The sequence below is a fragment of the Hydra viridissima genome, unplaced genomic scaffold (genome assembly GCF_058129835.1).
Source record: "Hydra viridissima isolate aposymbiotic clone 2 unplaced genomic scaffold, HvirCarnegie_v1 scaffold_10, whole genome shotgun sequence".
Taxonomy (NCBI): domain Eukaryota; kingdom Metazoa; phylum Cnidaria; class Hydrozoa; order Anthoathecata; family Hydridae; genus Hydra; species Hydra viridissima.
This window is the reverse complement of record NW_028324309.1, coordinates 4,957,344-4,973,316: the sequence shown is the minus strand read 5'-3', so window position 1 is coordinate 4,973,316 and position 15,973 is coordinate 4,957,344. Positions and strand designations below refer to the sequence as shown.

At 29.9% G+C, this 15,973-nt stretch overlaps 1 protein-coding gene across 3 annotated transcripts in view; it reads left to right on the top strand.

Annotated features, from left to right (window-relative positions):
* Positions 1 to 15,973, top strand: part of LOC145181357 (uncharacterized) — a 55,060-nt gene that overhangs the window by 11,977 nt on the left and 27,110 nt on the right. The window lies entirely within an intron of this gene.

Here is a 15,973-nt window from a genome sequence, read left to right as displayed (position 1 = left end):
AAAATATTATCATAAATGTCTTCATACCGAATAACATATTTTTCAAGTTTTTTTGAATCAGCAACATTTTCCTATTTATAGGCGTCTGACGAATGCCTTTACTGTGGGCAAAGCAGGTAGAGTTTTGGTAAAACCGGCCGTACTAAAATTATTTATGGTAAAACCATTTATCCACTCCCTTGTTTGTATTCTCCCCATAATGGTTGCTTTGTAGTCATACTGGAAAAATTTCGATATTCAGGAGGAATTCTTTGATTTTTTTGTATGCCTCTTCTAGAGGTTTCATCACAAAATCTGTTTTGTGATGAAACCTCTAGAAGAGGCATACAAAAAAATCAAAGAATTCCTCCTGAATATCGAATTTTTTTTTTTTTTATAAATACTCTTTTGGCCACCAGACTTTAAGGAGAGAATATCTGTGGCATCGATCATCTTAACAGAAAATTTATTCAGTTTACTTGCTCTCGATTGAATGGACTGAGCAACCTTTTTATGTTTGCAAAATTTCGATCGCAGGGTAAACATGAATGACCCCTGATAGGAAAATAATGCGTGATGTTTTCGAAAACCTTTTAATCTGATAAGCTCCTTAAGAATCTTGTCAATGTATAATTTTTGTTCTATCCGCCACATGAATCACTAAACAAAATAAAGTTCTTTACTGTTGCTGGCAATTTGTTTGTCATATAATTAAGCAAGAATATGCACACTTCGTCAGGAGACTTCCTCCCGTGTCCTTCATGTATATGTAGAACTTTGCTCTATCGTTGTTAATGCAAAAAATAAAAAACCATAGCTACCTCGTGTTAAAAATTTCCTGAACAAAAATGTTTGGGAGAGACAAATGTTGCATATAGTCAAAAGAAATTAAAGCAGGTTTTTTTCATCAGTGAAATTTTCATTAATTCTGCGACAGCGGCCTTTTAACATTTTTTGCAACTGCACATTGCTGTAACAATTCAATCTGTACTTGCAGTCAGGACCTGTTGATCGTTCTGGAACATTTTTATTCACGTGGTTTTTATGTGCGAGCCCTCTTTTTTTGGCGTGTTTGATGTAATTGCGCCTTTTTCCTTTTTTTAGTTTCTCTGTCAATATCGATTATATTACAACTGTCAGACATGGTTTAAATTTTATGCAACCTCACTCAGCAATAGGTTGAATACAACTATTTTGTCAAAATACGAAAAGTCAAAAACTTAGCGTTACTGAAACATAGGTTAGGAACATCTCTTGCAATAAAATGATATTGTCAATAAATGAGATGTAGGCAGTTTTTGCAGGCCACGATTCAATTGTTGACGCTGATATAACAGTGGTAATAAAAGTGTAATGTTGAACTCAAAGTTCTCTTATTAGCTTTATATCATTTAAGCTATATAATTATTTGATTTAACACGACTTATCTAAAGGCTCTTTTTCTAAGTTAGTAGTGTATTACAAAAGTAATTTCTATGCTTATCATGGAGAATCTTGTGATTAAACTTCACTCTCTTAATTGTGTTCAAGAATTTCTCTATATTTCAGCGCTTCCATAATATGACTTTAGAAGACCGACAAGATATTTTCTGCTGGAGGGATAGCGCGGAAAAATATGTTTTTCATTTTACTGATCTTGTGTTATTGAACGGCATACATTCGGTATACAATATTAAGGTAATAGTTTATACAAGGCTCTTTACACAATTGGTTACCCATATTCATGGCCGCCGAGAGGGGGGGGGGGACCGGGAAGATTTCCGGGGACCTGTGAGTGTGCAAATAATTTTTTTTCATGAAGTCCTGTTTATTCATCACTTATTAAATCTTATTTATCGCTTCCAAGAAATCTTAAAGACAAAAAAAATATGAGTTTTTAACATAATATGTTTCTATTTATTCTTTCTATTTTTTTATTGTAAAATTAAAATTCGAACTTTTTCAATCGAAATTAAAGTTCGAAAATTCTTATGTTAAATTTCTTTTTAAAGCGTCAACAGATGTTAAGACTATATGACTTGTTAATGCTGCGTTTTAAAACTTTCGTTTTTTTAGACACTAAAAGCGTATATTTTTAATTTTAGTTTACAATTTGTAAATAAATACGTGTTATATTAAAACTTTTAATAGATATTACAATTACGTTTAATACAAAATATTATTATTCAAATATTGATATTGTTAAAAAAATGTTATTATTCGTAAACTTTAATTTGTATTATTTATTTATAAATTCTGTGTAACTAGATAATAAGAGTTACGTTTTAATTTCTGAAATATAGAATATGAGTTCTCGCCATAAATCTCGATATGAGAAAACGAAAAGAGCGATAAAAAAAGAAATGAAGAATATTCTAAAGGTATGAGAATACTAGAAAAGTTGGAGTCTACAACTTCTTCAAAAACACAGAACAATGACTATTCCGATAATGGAAATATTGATGCGGACCCAGTTAGTGCAAGAAATGAAGCGGAATTTATTGGAATTTCTGCGCTCGAAGTGCAATCTGATATTTCGGCACTTTCTTTGTATACCGACTGTGCCTACTTCGATATTGGAGTGGTAAAATTAAATATAACACCAAAAGACGTCGAAGATGTCATTCTAAGAGGTCCAGAACCACATCCAACAACATTTCCTGTACATAAACATGGTAGTCAATTCCCTACGTATTTATTAAGCTTTCATTTAAAAATAATAATAATAAAAGTTCCTCGTGATTGGTTAATTTGGAGCAAATCTAAATATGCTCTTTTTTGTTTTACTTGGTGTTACTCATTTGATTGGAGATTCGAACAATGGAAATTTTCTAGGGTTGTTAGAACTTTTTAGTCATTACGATCCACTTTTAGAAGAACATTTAAAAAACGTTAAGCAGACACAAAAAGAATAGCAGAGATAGCAGAGTATATTGCTTGTCGGATTATATTCAAATGGATTCATATCATGCTGTGCTGGTTACTTAAGAACTTGTATTTTAAAGGAACGAGAAACTGTGAAATATTATTCCCTTATTGTAGACGCAACACCCGATTCTGCGCATATAGAACTAACAACAAACAACAAATTCAAAACTATGGAAAGATTTCTTGCATTTTTGACTGCAATAAGAAGACTGGAGAAGATATTGCTAATTTAGTTCTTGAAACGCTACAAAGGTATAATATTCCTTTTAGTGACTGTCGTGCACAAGGATATGATAATGGTTCCAACATGTAAAGTGTCCAATCATATAAAGGTGCACAAGCTCGCATTTTGCAAACTAATTCATTGGCAATATTTTCTCATTGTGTATGTCATAGTTTAAATTTATGTGGTGTTCATCCAGCAGAATCTTGTATTCAAGTTGTAAGATTTTTCGGCACTATACAAAAATTGTACAATATATTTAGTAGTAGCGCACAAAAATTAAAAAATAATACTGGATGTTCGTTGCGCACTGACAAATACACGGTGGTCTGCGATCATTTAAAGTGTTAAGCCATTTGCTAAAAAAACTTATGAAATTAAAATAACAATAGACGCTGTTTTGGAATTAAACTTTACTTCGGAAAATCGATCAGATCTTAACGGAATAAAAAAGTATATGGAATTCTTAGTACTGGCAAAAGTATGGCAAAAAGTTCTTGCAGCTATAAATTACAGAAGTACTGTATAACAAGCTCGCAATGCAACATTTGATGTAGAAATAACCAATTTGTCAAGTCTTCTTGATGAATTTAATACAATAAGAGATAGTTGGGATACTATTTTAAATGAATGTAGATTGTTGGGCACATCTTTACAGATAAACGCAGAATTTTCAGGAAAAAAAATGCTAAAAGGAAAAAGCAGCACACCAGTTGGAAAGGATGCCGATAGAAGAATTTAGAATTAATATTTTCAATGTTTCCATGAATAGCATTATTGGAAATATGATAAAAAGGTTTAATGAAGCAAAAGAAGTAAATTCTTTATTCAATGTATTACGGTTGTTCTGTGACTTACATGATCAAGAAATACAAAATAAGTGAGAAAAGTTTCAATATCCAGAGTACGCTTCGAACGGTCCTGGGTATTTAATTGATTGTAATGAGGGCCCGTTTAGAAAACTTCCCCATTGCCCGAAGTTTCTCTCGGTGGCTATGCCCAGCTTTTGATGCGAAAATTTGGGTGGAAAAAGCTAAACGTATTTTCAAAGAATAAAAGCGCGACAGCATTAATCATTTTCCTTAATGGTTTAACGACATCGTTGAAAAAGAGCGTAGTGTAAAGTTGCAGTAATATAGTAAATACTTACATTCTCTTGTAGTGAACGATAGCAGAAAGTTCGAAATAGATCAGGGTATTTCAATTGTTTAGAGTTCGTGGAATCATCAACAAAAGGATTATTTATTTTGCCTCTGGTTTTATTATCCTTTCTGACATGTTTAAGCATTTTTAATTCTTCTATTTTTCTATAACTTCTGTATGCCATAACTTCTCTAAATGGTCGCTTAACAAACGAAAAATTTCCAAGTTGACTTTTCTGTATCATTGATTTTTTGATTTTTTTTTTTTTTTTTTTTCTTTTTTTGTGTTATTTTTTGGTAATTTCCCTCGTTCGAAATGATTATTAAATTAGTTTAACAAAGTTTGTTTTATATTTTTTTCGTTTCATATTCATTTTCGTTTCATCACATTTGTTTAGGTGTTGAGAAAGATACGCTGAATCGCACCTAATAAACCTTACCTTAGTTATTCCTTTTTGGTATCATTTTACATGTTACTGGTTCTTACTACTAGTGAATACATCCAACCACGCAAGCGTAAACAAAGTGCTGACAACCATTAAAAGATCCAGCGTACCATTACAGATTTCCTCACTGCTTTGATAGGTTGTATTGATGCTACCTTAAAAGAATGAAATAAATTTTGTTGTGTAGATATTTAAAGATTAGTTTTGCCTGAAAAGACAAATGTTATGTCATTATTTTCCCAGAAAAGGCGAATGTTGATGTCATCAAGCCGATGTAAAAAATGGATGAAATATCGGAACGATACTAAAGGAATTAAGTTCACGTAAAAAGATATTTATGAAGGTATTTGAAGTTTAGGTTTGTATGAAATTAAATATTTAATCTCATTCAAAAGTAAGCTACTAATAGATAGTTGTATAACAATTTAAGCGTATAAACTTAGGTTTAAATACTTGAATTGTTATTAGAGATGCAAAAGACCAGAAAAAGATTTTGATATCAATGTTTCAAAAAACGTTTTCTAACCGATGCTATAAAAATGGAAAAAAAATATCGGAACGATACAAAAGGAATTAAGCGAACCTAAAGGATGTTGATAAAAGAAGAGAGAAAAACTAATATGAAGTGGTAAACTTTTAGGTTCTTTATCCATTACACATGATATTAATGCGTGTATATTATGTGTCAAATATATTGTAAAGAATTTGTTGGTGATAAACAAAACTTTTAATGATTTTGTCTGATTCTTTTGTTTTTTGGGTGTGCTGAGTCAGAAAACAGTGGCGTAAAAAAGTCGAACAACGTACATCTTGCATATGAGTAAACTTTTTTTAAAAAAAATTTTTCTGTGCACGTTAATTTACCAGACTTCTAAATAAAATAAGGCTGGGAGGGTGGTAAATGATGCTTTCAATACTGCTCTTTGCTTTCCCCCCTCGTTCTTCTTCCCCTCAGCCCTTTGTTTTTCAACCTAATGTCATTTTTCAGCTTTTTGCCCTTTGGCTTTAAACTATCGAGCGGTATCACTCACCTCAATTGCATGTAAAATAATGGAAGGTATAATAAGATGTAACTTGAAACTTTTCTATATAAGTTCAAACTAATAAGCAAGCAACAGCACGGTTTTGTTAAAAATAAATCATGCTTAACGAATCTACTGGGAACACTTGATTTTATTTCAACCGCTTTAGAGAATGGTAAACCTGTTGATGTTATTTTTTTGGATTTTGCCAGGGCATTTAACACAGTACCACATAAAAGATTGTTGCTTAAACTTACAGCTTATGGAACATCTGGTCTGACAATACAATGGATTGCAGCATTCTTAAAAGAAAGAAAACAAAGAGTTGTGATAGGCGAAAATGTATCTTCTTGGGCAGAAATTACCAGTGGTGTGCCACAAGGGTTAGTAATTGGACCACTCTTATTTGTACTATTTATAAACGATTTGCCTGATACTTTAAAAAATCTAACAAAGCTATATGCTGACGACACCAAAATTATGAATGAAATGCTTTCCAGTGCATCAACTCTTTTTTTGCAATCAGATCTCGATTCAGCTTTTAAGTGGACTCAAGACTGGCTTGTGAAATTTAATATTTCAAAATGTACGGTCATGCACTTTAGCCGAAATAACAAAAAATCACCCTTTTATATCAATGAACAAAAGTTAAACATAACAGAATCTGAAAGTGACCTTGGAGTAATCTTCTCAAGCAATCTGAAATGGAAAAATCATGTTATAAAATGCGTTGGTAAAGCCAACCAAATGTTGGGTCGGATTAAAAAATGCTTCGTTTGCTTAGATATTAGACTGCTAAGAATCCTTTGTTTCTTTTGTGTGACCACTATTAGAGTTTGCAGTACAAGTTTGGTCACCTATTCGAAAGGGAGAAATTGAATTATTAGAGAGAGTTCAACATCGTGCAACTCGATTAATACCATCACTTAAAAGAATGAACTATGAGTATCGTCTAAAAGCTCTCAAATTGACTACCTTGACAAAAAGAAGACAACGAGGAGATATGGTTCAACTTTATAAATTCTTCAACGGTTTTAACGATTTGGAAACAATAAAAAAATTAGTATTCAAAAAACTCAAACAAGAGGTCACAGCTTTAAATATGCCAAAGAAATCACTTAGCAAGCATGTCGTGAAAACTTTTTATTTAATAGATCGGTCAATTTAGGGTATAGCTTGCCAAGTGAGTTGGTTAAAGCACAATCAGTTAACAGTTTTAAAGCAGGTCTTGATTGCTGGATGAGCAGCAATTAAGCGAATCAGCTGTCATAGTGTGTTGATACCACACTCACTGGCTCACACCAGTTACAGCATTTACTAATACTAATACTAAAGTATTTCTCCCGTAGTTGCAAAAACTTTCCTATCAGTTTTTGTTATGCATGCGCTAAAAGAAATATAAGAATTTAAAGAAATATCAGAGTTCAAAGAATTATCAGAGTTCATAAAAAAGGTTAACAAGGATTATATTAAGATGAACTCGGTGATCAAGAAATAACACGAGCTAGACAGAGGATAAGGAGTTTTAATTAAAAAATTTATAACAAAATCTTATTGAAAATGCTATTGATTCCGTATTTTAAAGAGAATACTTATCATTTTTAAATCTTTTTAAGTAAATTGTTTAAGCTTCTTTATGAATGAACTTTACATATGATTTCTTAGGTATTCCATAGAACGCTCAAGAAATTATGTTTAAAGAAATGAACTTTTTTCAAAAAAAAAAATTTCAAAAAATGTGGCGTAAACTTAGCAATCTGGTTTTACTAGGACATCATACTTTGATTCAATGTGATAGAAAAGCGTTACCAGGGACGGTGGAGTGTCAACATAATCATAGATTTCTAATGGTCATTTTACCGAAAACAGCATGATGCATCATATCGGAAAATTGGTTACATTAAAACCTTCCAAAAGTAGAGAGAAAAGTACAAAAAAAATTAAAATTTATTGAAATCGTACATGGGTCATTCCAGTAGAATTCAACAAATGGTTGGTGGCACTATGTCTCAGATTTTGCTCTTCTTTTGAAATTATGTTAATAATAATGAAATGAACAATTTGAAAATTTCAATGTATTTGCATTATCCGTTACTAAATTATCGGCGTTAAAAGATTTGCGATGGAAGCCTACTTTTTATTAAACTGTATTTTTGGCATATTTATACGTTTATAACTTTTTTCTGTAATATAATAAATGCATGTTTTTTTATTTACTAAATAAATGTAACTTAGTCTAGATAAAAAACAACATGCAGCTTATTTATTTAATTTCAGAAAAAAAATATCAGCACACAAAAGTGGAACAATTTTCATTAAATTGAAAAAAGTACTACTTTTATGCCATTAGAACTTTTTTCTGATGTATAATAAACTATTTATAATTTTAGAACTATGATCTCTACCATAAAAGTAGAATTAAAATTTAAAAAATCTTCATTTATTGTTTAACAGAAAAAATATATACATCGTTAAAAATTGCCATTGATGGAAATCGACAAATTTTGGGCTTAATTAAAATAGTCAGTAAAAGTTTCTGATACCTTGTACCAAACTAATAATGAAAGCAAATAATATTCATTTATAGTATATTATTTAGCAAATAAAAGTTATCATTTATTCAGTAACATGTTAAAATGACAGGCCATTATATATTATGATATAATCTTATAATTTAGCACGCTAATCTCCACCATAACTAATTTTTAAAAATATTTTTTACATAAACTGATATTACAATAAAACATTTTTATTCAATAACACAAAAGTAATGATGCCATGCATACGTTATTTCAAATCAAAAAATATAAAATTGTCTATTATTTGTGCTTTTAGGGTACAATTTCGGCTTCCCCAGAATTTCTTGAGCTCATGTCACAGGTTCCCATAACAGGAATCATGCTGAAAAGTAAATTTAAATATGAAAATAAAGATTAGACAGTAAACTAATCTTCTTCAATATAAAATTATGCATTTCTTAGATTATTAAATAAAAATAGGCTGTACATGTTAAGTAATGACTGAATATCTGATTAAATTCATAATTTAATACATTGCACATCATTACTAAAAACATGATCATCAACTAAACTAATCATAGTTATGATGGTTATTGAAAATTGTAAATAGTTTACTAACAATTTATTTTTCATATTTTATCGGGATATATATTGCCTTACCTGATGTCAGTCAATGTGTTGGATACAGAAGTGGATTGCATATTTTCACATACTTTGATTTTTCTGAAATTTCAAAAAAGGAATAAATTACAAAAATGTATGCTACCTGTTTATTGTTATTGCTATTATTTGTTGTAATTAAAATTATAATTACTTTTTATTAAATAAGCTTGCTTTAACTGGAATAACAAGCGTTCCATTGATATGCTCACTGAGAGTATAAGCAGCAAGACCATTATCTGTTATTCGAAAGGCATGGAAAGATCGGGTTCCTCTTATTGGATCAGTCATCTATTGGTATCGTGTCTATAGAAATGATTGGCATTTAGAAACAGCTAACTTATCAACATAGATGAATCTAAAACTAAAAATCATATTTATAGATTTTTGGTAAAAGTTCTTTAAGGAATGAGTGAACAGCAACATGGTTATGATCCATGGAGTTTGACAGTATGCAGTAACACTTTAATGTTAAGCCATTGGTTGTGTTGTAGTAGGCAGCAAATGGATGTAATGTCACTTGAGTGGCTGAGAAGTATGCTGCTTGTATAGAATTTTGAACAATACATGTATAATTTTCGGCAAAGTCATCTATTATCAGAATTTCATTTTGCGGTAGAGAATCCTTCAGATTTCTAAGGTATGCAGTTTGTCTATGCCTTACAAATTCATGAATGGATAGTTTCCAAATATCGAGACTTAAATTTTCAATGAACACATGCGCATCTTCTGTGTTGTTGTTAATTCACTGCGGTCAACATTTACCCATTGTTTGAAAGTGTAAGTGTCACTATTTGTAGCAAATCTTTCCAGTTCCATCTTTACAGCGTTAACTCCGCCACAGTTTTCACACTTGTGGAGCATGCATTCTTCTGAATTTACACTGCATACTTGTATAGCCATCTTGGTTTTTAGCTCTAAGGAACTATCAAGAGCACAAAGTTTGAGTTTTGGGTTTTCATGATGCTGACATACGCAAACACTGTGTGTACCAGAAGACCCTGCCAAAACACACCATTTAGGCCTTAAACTGGCAAATGTGGAGAAACCAACCCTTATTTCTAGGTATTTTAATTTGAACGCAGCATAAAGTTCCTTTAAGTTGCATAGAATTAAAACTTTTTGTTTATGAGATTTTCCTACATCAGTATTAACACTAATAGTCTTTCTTGCCGGGAAGTAAACGAGAATTTTCTTCATTTTCATAAAACTCTTTTATTGTTTTACTAACATCAGGTGTCAACTTCTTTGGTTTATTGTTTTCCAATATTCGATCTCCAAGTATGCCTTTTTCATCCCTTAGTTCTCTTGCCTCTCTTACCATATATTGTGTAGTGTTAAACTCTTGCATTGTAAATTCAAGTGTCCAATGTAATGGGACAAGTGTCAGCAATTTTATTTTTTCAGTTATGTTAACTTCTTTGTCATACTTCTCCCTTAACTTCACAACAAAGTAGTCTAATGATTCTGCTTTAAAACTTGTTTCTGCATCACTGGCTTCAATGATATTAACAGAGTTTACTGATTCATACAGCCTTCGAACTTTAACTTTGACTCTACTGTGAAGTTGTTCATAGCTTCTTTTTTTGCTAATTATAGGGGAATGTCCAAACGATGTTAAACTTATATTGAGAACTAACACTGATTCCATCATTTTTTGCTTTCAGTTTTCTTAAGTAGGGACAACATATCTTTTGGCCAGGAATTAGGGAGCTGTGTATGCTGTGATGAACAAGAGTTATAGGGGTTAAATTCTTTTTAATTACCTTTGTGTGAAGATTCAGAGGATTACAACAGCTACGAAAATTATTGCCATAGTATCGAAAATATTCCATTTCATGATGAGTGCAAATTGTCTTCAAATTTTTTACACTAATTCCTGTTCTCACGCTAAGCAAATATTTAAGTTCATGTGTTATATCACAAACATCTGACTTAGTGACATAGGATAATTTGTGGCACTCTTGATTTATATGATCACCTAATGAACACTTATTGTTAGTCATTATACCTGAATAATAATTAATTTTTGCTATAAACTCTTAGTTTCATTTTAGAATTTGTGTTCAATGTGCTTTTTTAATAACAAATATTAGTTATTCAGATTTGATATTAATTGATTATATAAATTAATTAATATCAAATCTGAATAGCTGATATTTGTTATTAAAAAAGAACATTGAATGCAAATTCAAAAATGAAACTAAGAGTTAATAGCAAAAATTTCAAATGCTAATAAACTAGTTTCCTTAGTGACTAGAATGTCTTTAAAGAGCTTAAAAATATTTAAAACTAAATATGTTTTTAAAAATGTTTTACTTTATTTAATACACACTATGAAAGAAAAACGAAAACCTAAGTACTTTATTAAAAAAAATTATTCAATTAAAACTTAAAGTTTTCTATATTTTACTTTAATTTACACACACACACACACACAGATATATATATATATATATACATATATATATTTATATATATAAACGCTCATATCTTTTAATAGGTGTCATTTTAACATGTTACTGAATAAATGATAACTTTTATTTGCTAAATAATATACTATAAATGAATATTATTTGCTTTCATTATTAGTTTGGTACAAGGTATCAGAAACTTTTACTGACTATTTTAATTAAGCCCAAAATTTGTCGATTTCCATCAATGGCAATTTTTAACGATGTATATATTTTTTCTGTTAAACAATAAATGAAGATTTTTTAAATTTTAATTCTACTTTTATGGTAGAGATCATAGTTCTAAAATTATAAATAGTTTATTATACATCAGAAAAAAGTTCTAATGGCATAAAAGTAGTACTTTTTTCAATTTAATGAAAATTGTTCCACTTTTGTGTGCTGATATTTTTTTTCTGAAATTAAATAAATAAGCTGCATGTTGTTTTTTATCTAGACTAAGTTACATTTATTTAGTAAATAAAAAAACATGCATTTATTATATTACAGAAAAAAGTTATAAACGTATAAATATGCCAAAAATACAGTTTAATAAAAAGTAGGCTTCCATCGCAAATCTTTTAACGCCGATAATTTAGTAACGGATAATGCAAATACATTGAAATTTTCAAATTGTTCATTTCATTATTATTAACATAATTTCAAAAGAAGAGCAAAATCTGAGACATAGTGCCACCAACTTAGATGGAAAATTGTTGAAATCTACTGGAATGACCCACATAGTGTGTTAAATTAAATAAACATAATTAAACAGAAGTGCGAAATCAGCTAAGTTTTTTATTACTTTTATTTTTGCCTATTTGCCCTTTTTTAAAACAGACTCAAGGTCATAATGTGAGAGAACTGTAGGTGATACAAAGAATTCACGCAATAAGGTTTCAGCACCTAAAACTATATAAGAATTATCTACATTTGTTAAAAGTTTTCATAAGATGTTTTTCCTGTCTGTGAAAACAAACAAGTATTTGTCAGTAACTGGCGATGAATGTTGATCTAATTTATTAGTAAGCATATTAGTAGTTAAAAATAATTTCACAATATGCATGCTAGTAAAATGACGGTTGTGTTTTGCAAAAACCAAGATGTGCGCTAAAGTCCAGATTTGCTTGCGGATAAATTTCGCAGCTTGTGAGCATTATTTTTCATATATGTTATTGGATTGCCAATCTTTCTTCAATTTCGTTTTCATGCCTATTTTTTAGATTTTCATTGGATTCAAACTTTAAAAGTTGGTCTCATACATGTAAAGGTAAATATTGCTCTAATATATAAATATTATTGATTATACAAATATTATTATATAAATATTTTTGATTATAATAATAATATTATTTATTATCTTATAATGTTATATAAATATTATTGAAAAAAATCATATATATCGAATTATTCTCTGCATTTGTAATCGATAATCACGTATTGAAAACTTTGGCATTGTCTTGCACTACGTTTATTGATAAAAGTTATTTTTAATAGTTTGAAGGCATTGAAATTGTGAAGTCTAAATATAATCCGTATAGGCAAATCTAATAAATCAGTATCAAACGTATGGTTACGTATCTTTAGACAAAGGATGCTGTTTGTTAGCATTCTTTTATCAAAATTTTAAATCAAACTTCATAGCCAGTAAAAAAAACTTTCGGCTAAATGTAATTTACGATCTTCACTTACTTACCTCAAAGTAATTCGTTTTTTGTTTTTGTTTTTTTTTTTTTTTGTTTTTTTGTTTTTTTTTTGTCCTCTGTAAACGCCAGAAATGCTTTTATTGAATTCTTAATATTTTCTTCAAAAATACATTTCTGAAAAACAATTACAAGTTGGTGATTTAGTATCAGAGAATAAACAGCCTCTAAGCAGATAGCGAACGGGAGTAAATGACCTCAGAATTAGGTCACTCACATTGCTTTCAAGTAAGAGGTTAGATTTATTTTGCTCAATCTCCCGTTTTAAACGTTGAGATAAAGTTTTAAACAAATTATTTAAAACAAAATTTTTTAAAATATTTTAAAAGTAATCATTATTTACTAAAGCTAGTAACATATTTTCTCCCAACTTTTAAAATGGGAGATAGAACAAAGTAAATCTAACCTCATGATTTGTAAAATGACAATTTAAATGTTCTAACGCATAATATTGTAATGATTATGTGTATCTTGAATAAAAAAAAAAAAAAAAATAGGAAAAGAACGCTGAAAATGTAATGTTGTAAGCAACGTTGAAGAATGCAGATGAAAACATTATGATGGTGAAGATCAAACCATGAAAAATGAGCAGATCACTTGCACCCTTCTACATATCAACATGCACCCTTCCACAGATCACCTTCTACATACCAACATGGACAATAGCTAGCTTTTATTGCTGATGCTGTAATTTACTAATAACATTTAATTTTTTTCTATCTATATAATATATTTGGGAACTTTCAAATCTGCATTTTATTTTTGAAGTCACTTTCATTTCCTAATTACACTTTAACTGTGGAGCTTCTAAAGATCTTTGTATTCTAAAAAAGATAAATTGCAGATGAGATTTAAATATGGGAGAATTATCAATTATATATAGCGTGATAGTAGATTAAAAGTTTAATAAGGCTTTTTGAAAACATCAAATAAGCTCGCTGTGAGGAAACGTTAATAACATCAAATGTTTGCATTCTCCTTTAGTAAAAGCTGATCCGGTTTAAATGATTAAAATCCAGTTCAAAATGTAACTTGTAGATTGCTTTTGCTCCACTTTGGGTAAGGTTGCTAATATTGTACCGATGCCTATATTGTACTTTTAACGTAACTCGTTATTTTTTAACTCACATGAAGTTTTTCAATTCATTTTTTACCTTTGCTGAATGAAATTAAGGAGTCAACTGCTTTTTTTTGTCATCCAACTGCATTAAGGCCAGAGTAAGCTCTTGTTGGTTTGTTATTGGAGATTTCTTGTTTTAGGGATTTATGGCTAAGCGTATTTCACTAAAGAAAGTAAAAGATATGATTTGTTCAGTGTACTTATGTTAGAGCATAGTTTATCTAAACTTGAAATAAGTACCTAGAATTTAAAATACCATACCATTAGTTAACAAATTTTTTAATTAACTGAATGTCAGATAAGTTGCGTAAATTGTACCTCAAGGCAGATCCTAAATTGTACCAACGCTACCATTCTGACCGCTGTGTAAAAACGCGTGTAAAGTTTAACAAATTCCCTTTGAAATTCCAATTAAAGAAATATCTATAAATTCCAATACGAACTTCACCACTTAAACAAAAAAAGAAAAATTCCAGTATTGCTCTTGTATTGACAAGTAGTCCTTACAAAGATGCACTCTCTAGCTCAGTTTTACCAATATCAGCTTAAAAGATAGAACTAAAAAGGGCAGGAATGGTATAAAAAGGTTCGAGCATGCAAATACATCTCTTCATAGTGAAAGCTTGTTTTGTTACCTTGATGAAGAAAATATATAAAGGAATATGAAAAAATGTCTTGCTTGTCAAGGCTGGTGTCATGTTTACTGTGCAGGCGTTAATCAAAAACAGAAGCAATATATCTTCAGCTATTGCCAAAAATAGAATTTTTAGGTATTTTATTTTAAATTATTTAGTATAATTGTTTTTAAAACAGATATAGTATGTATTGTTTTACATTTTTTAGTATAATTATCTTTGATACCTGCCTTCCTCCTCTATTCTAATCCTAGCTAACTCATTGGTAAGCATACTGTTTAAATAAAAATTGTACCATGATTGGTGATACCTGTTTTCAGCATTTTCCAGAAGAAAAAAATGTTCAAGCTGTATTAAGTTTATTAAATAAAAAACTTCATTTCATTAAATTATGGGCAGTTAGGTGTTATGTTGTGTTATATCAAAATATTTTCAATTGCTGATTTTACAAAAACCATTCGTTTTAATCAGTTCTTTTATTCCATTAAATCTAGAATCATAAAATATTTGCAAAGCTGTAAAGTAATTGAAATCAAGAAAGTGGTACGATATTAGATTACAATGGTACAATTAAGGATCTAGTTTCCTTAATTGTACTCTTAGCGCTATTTTTTTAACTTGGTTCTTCGAGACACAAGGCTTTTTAAATTTTGAGTTTTTTTAACATCTTTACAACAAACAATCCTTAAATTATGAAATACAATTGAAAATCCATGTTTCCACTCAGTAGATTGCCTACATTTTTTAATTTGGTCTTAGGGGTTATAATATCGGCAACCTTACCCTACTGCGATTACATTCCTAACTTTTTAGTTTAAGATAAATCTAAACTATATTTTGATATACTTTGTTCGTATCAGTGAGTGTCAGGCAATAAATGTCAAATTCAAAAGCGCTCTACTGATTTCTTTCTCGAAACCTATGTAATAATAGATTTTTCTAATTCATTATCAAATTCAAATTCTTTTTTTTATTTAATGTGAGAATAATTTTTAAACACACATTCCACATGAGTAAATTGCTGCGCAATGTGATTGGTAAAAAAAAACTCCCCCTTGACAACAAACTGAGTTTTGTTTATTTTACGAATTGTTCCTGAGTGCTCAACCGGAGCGGTTGCAAGTTATCATGACCTGCTATATTGACATATATTACACTCGTTTA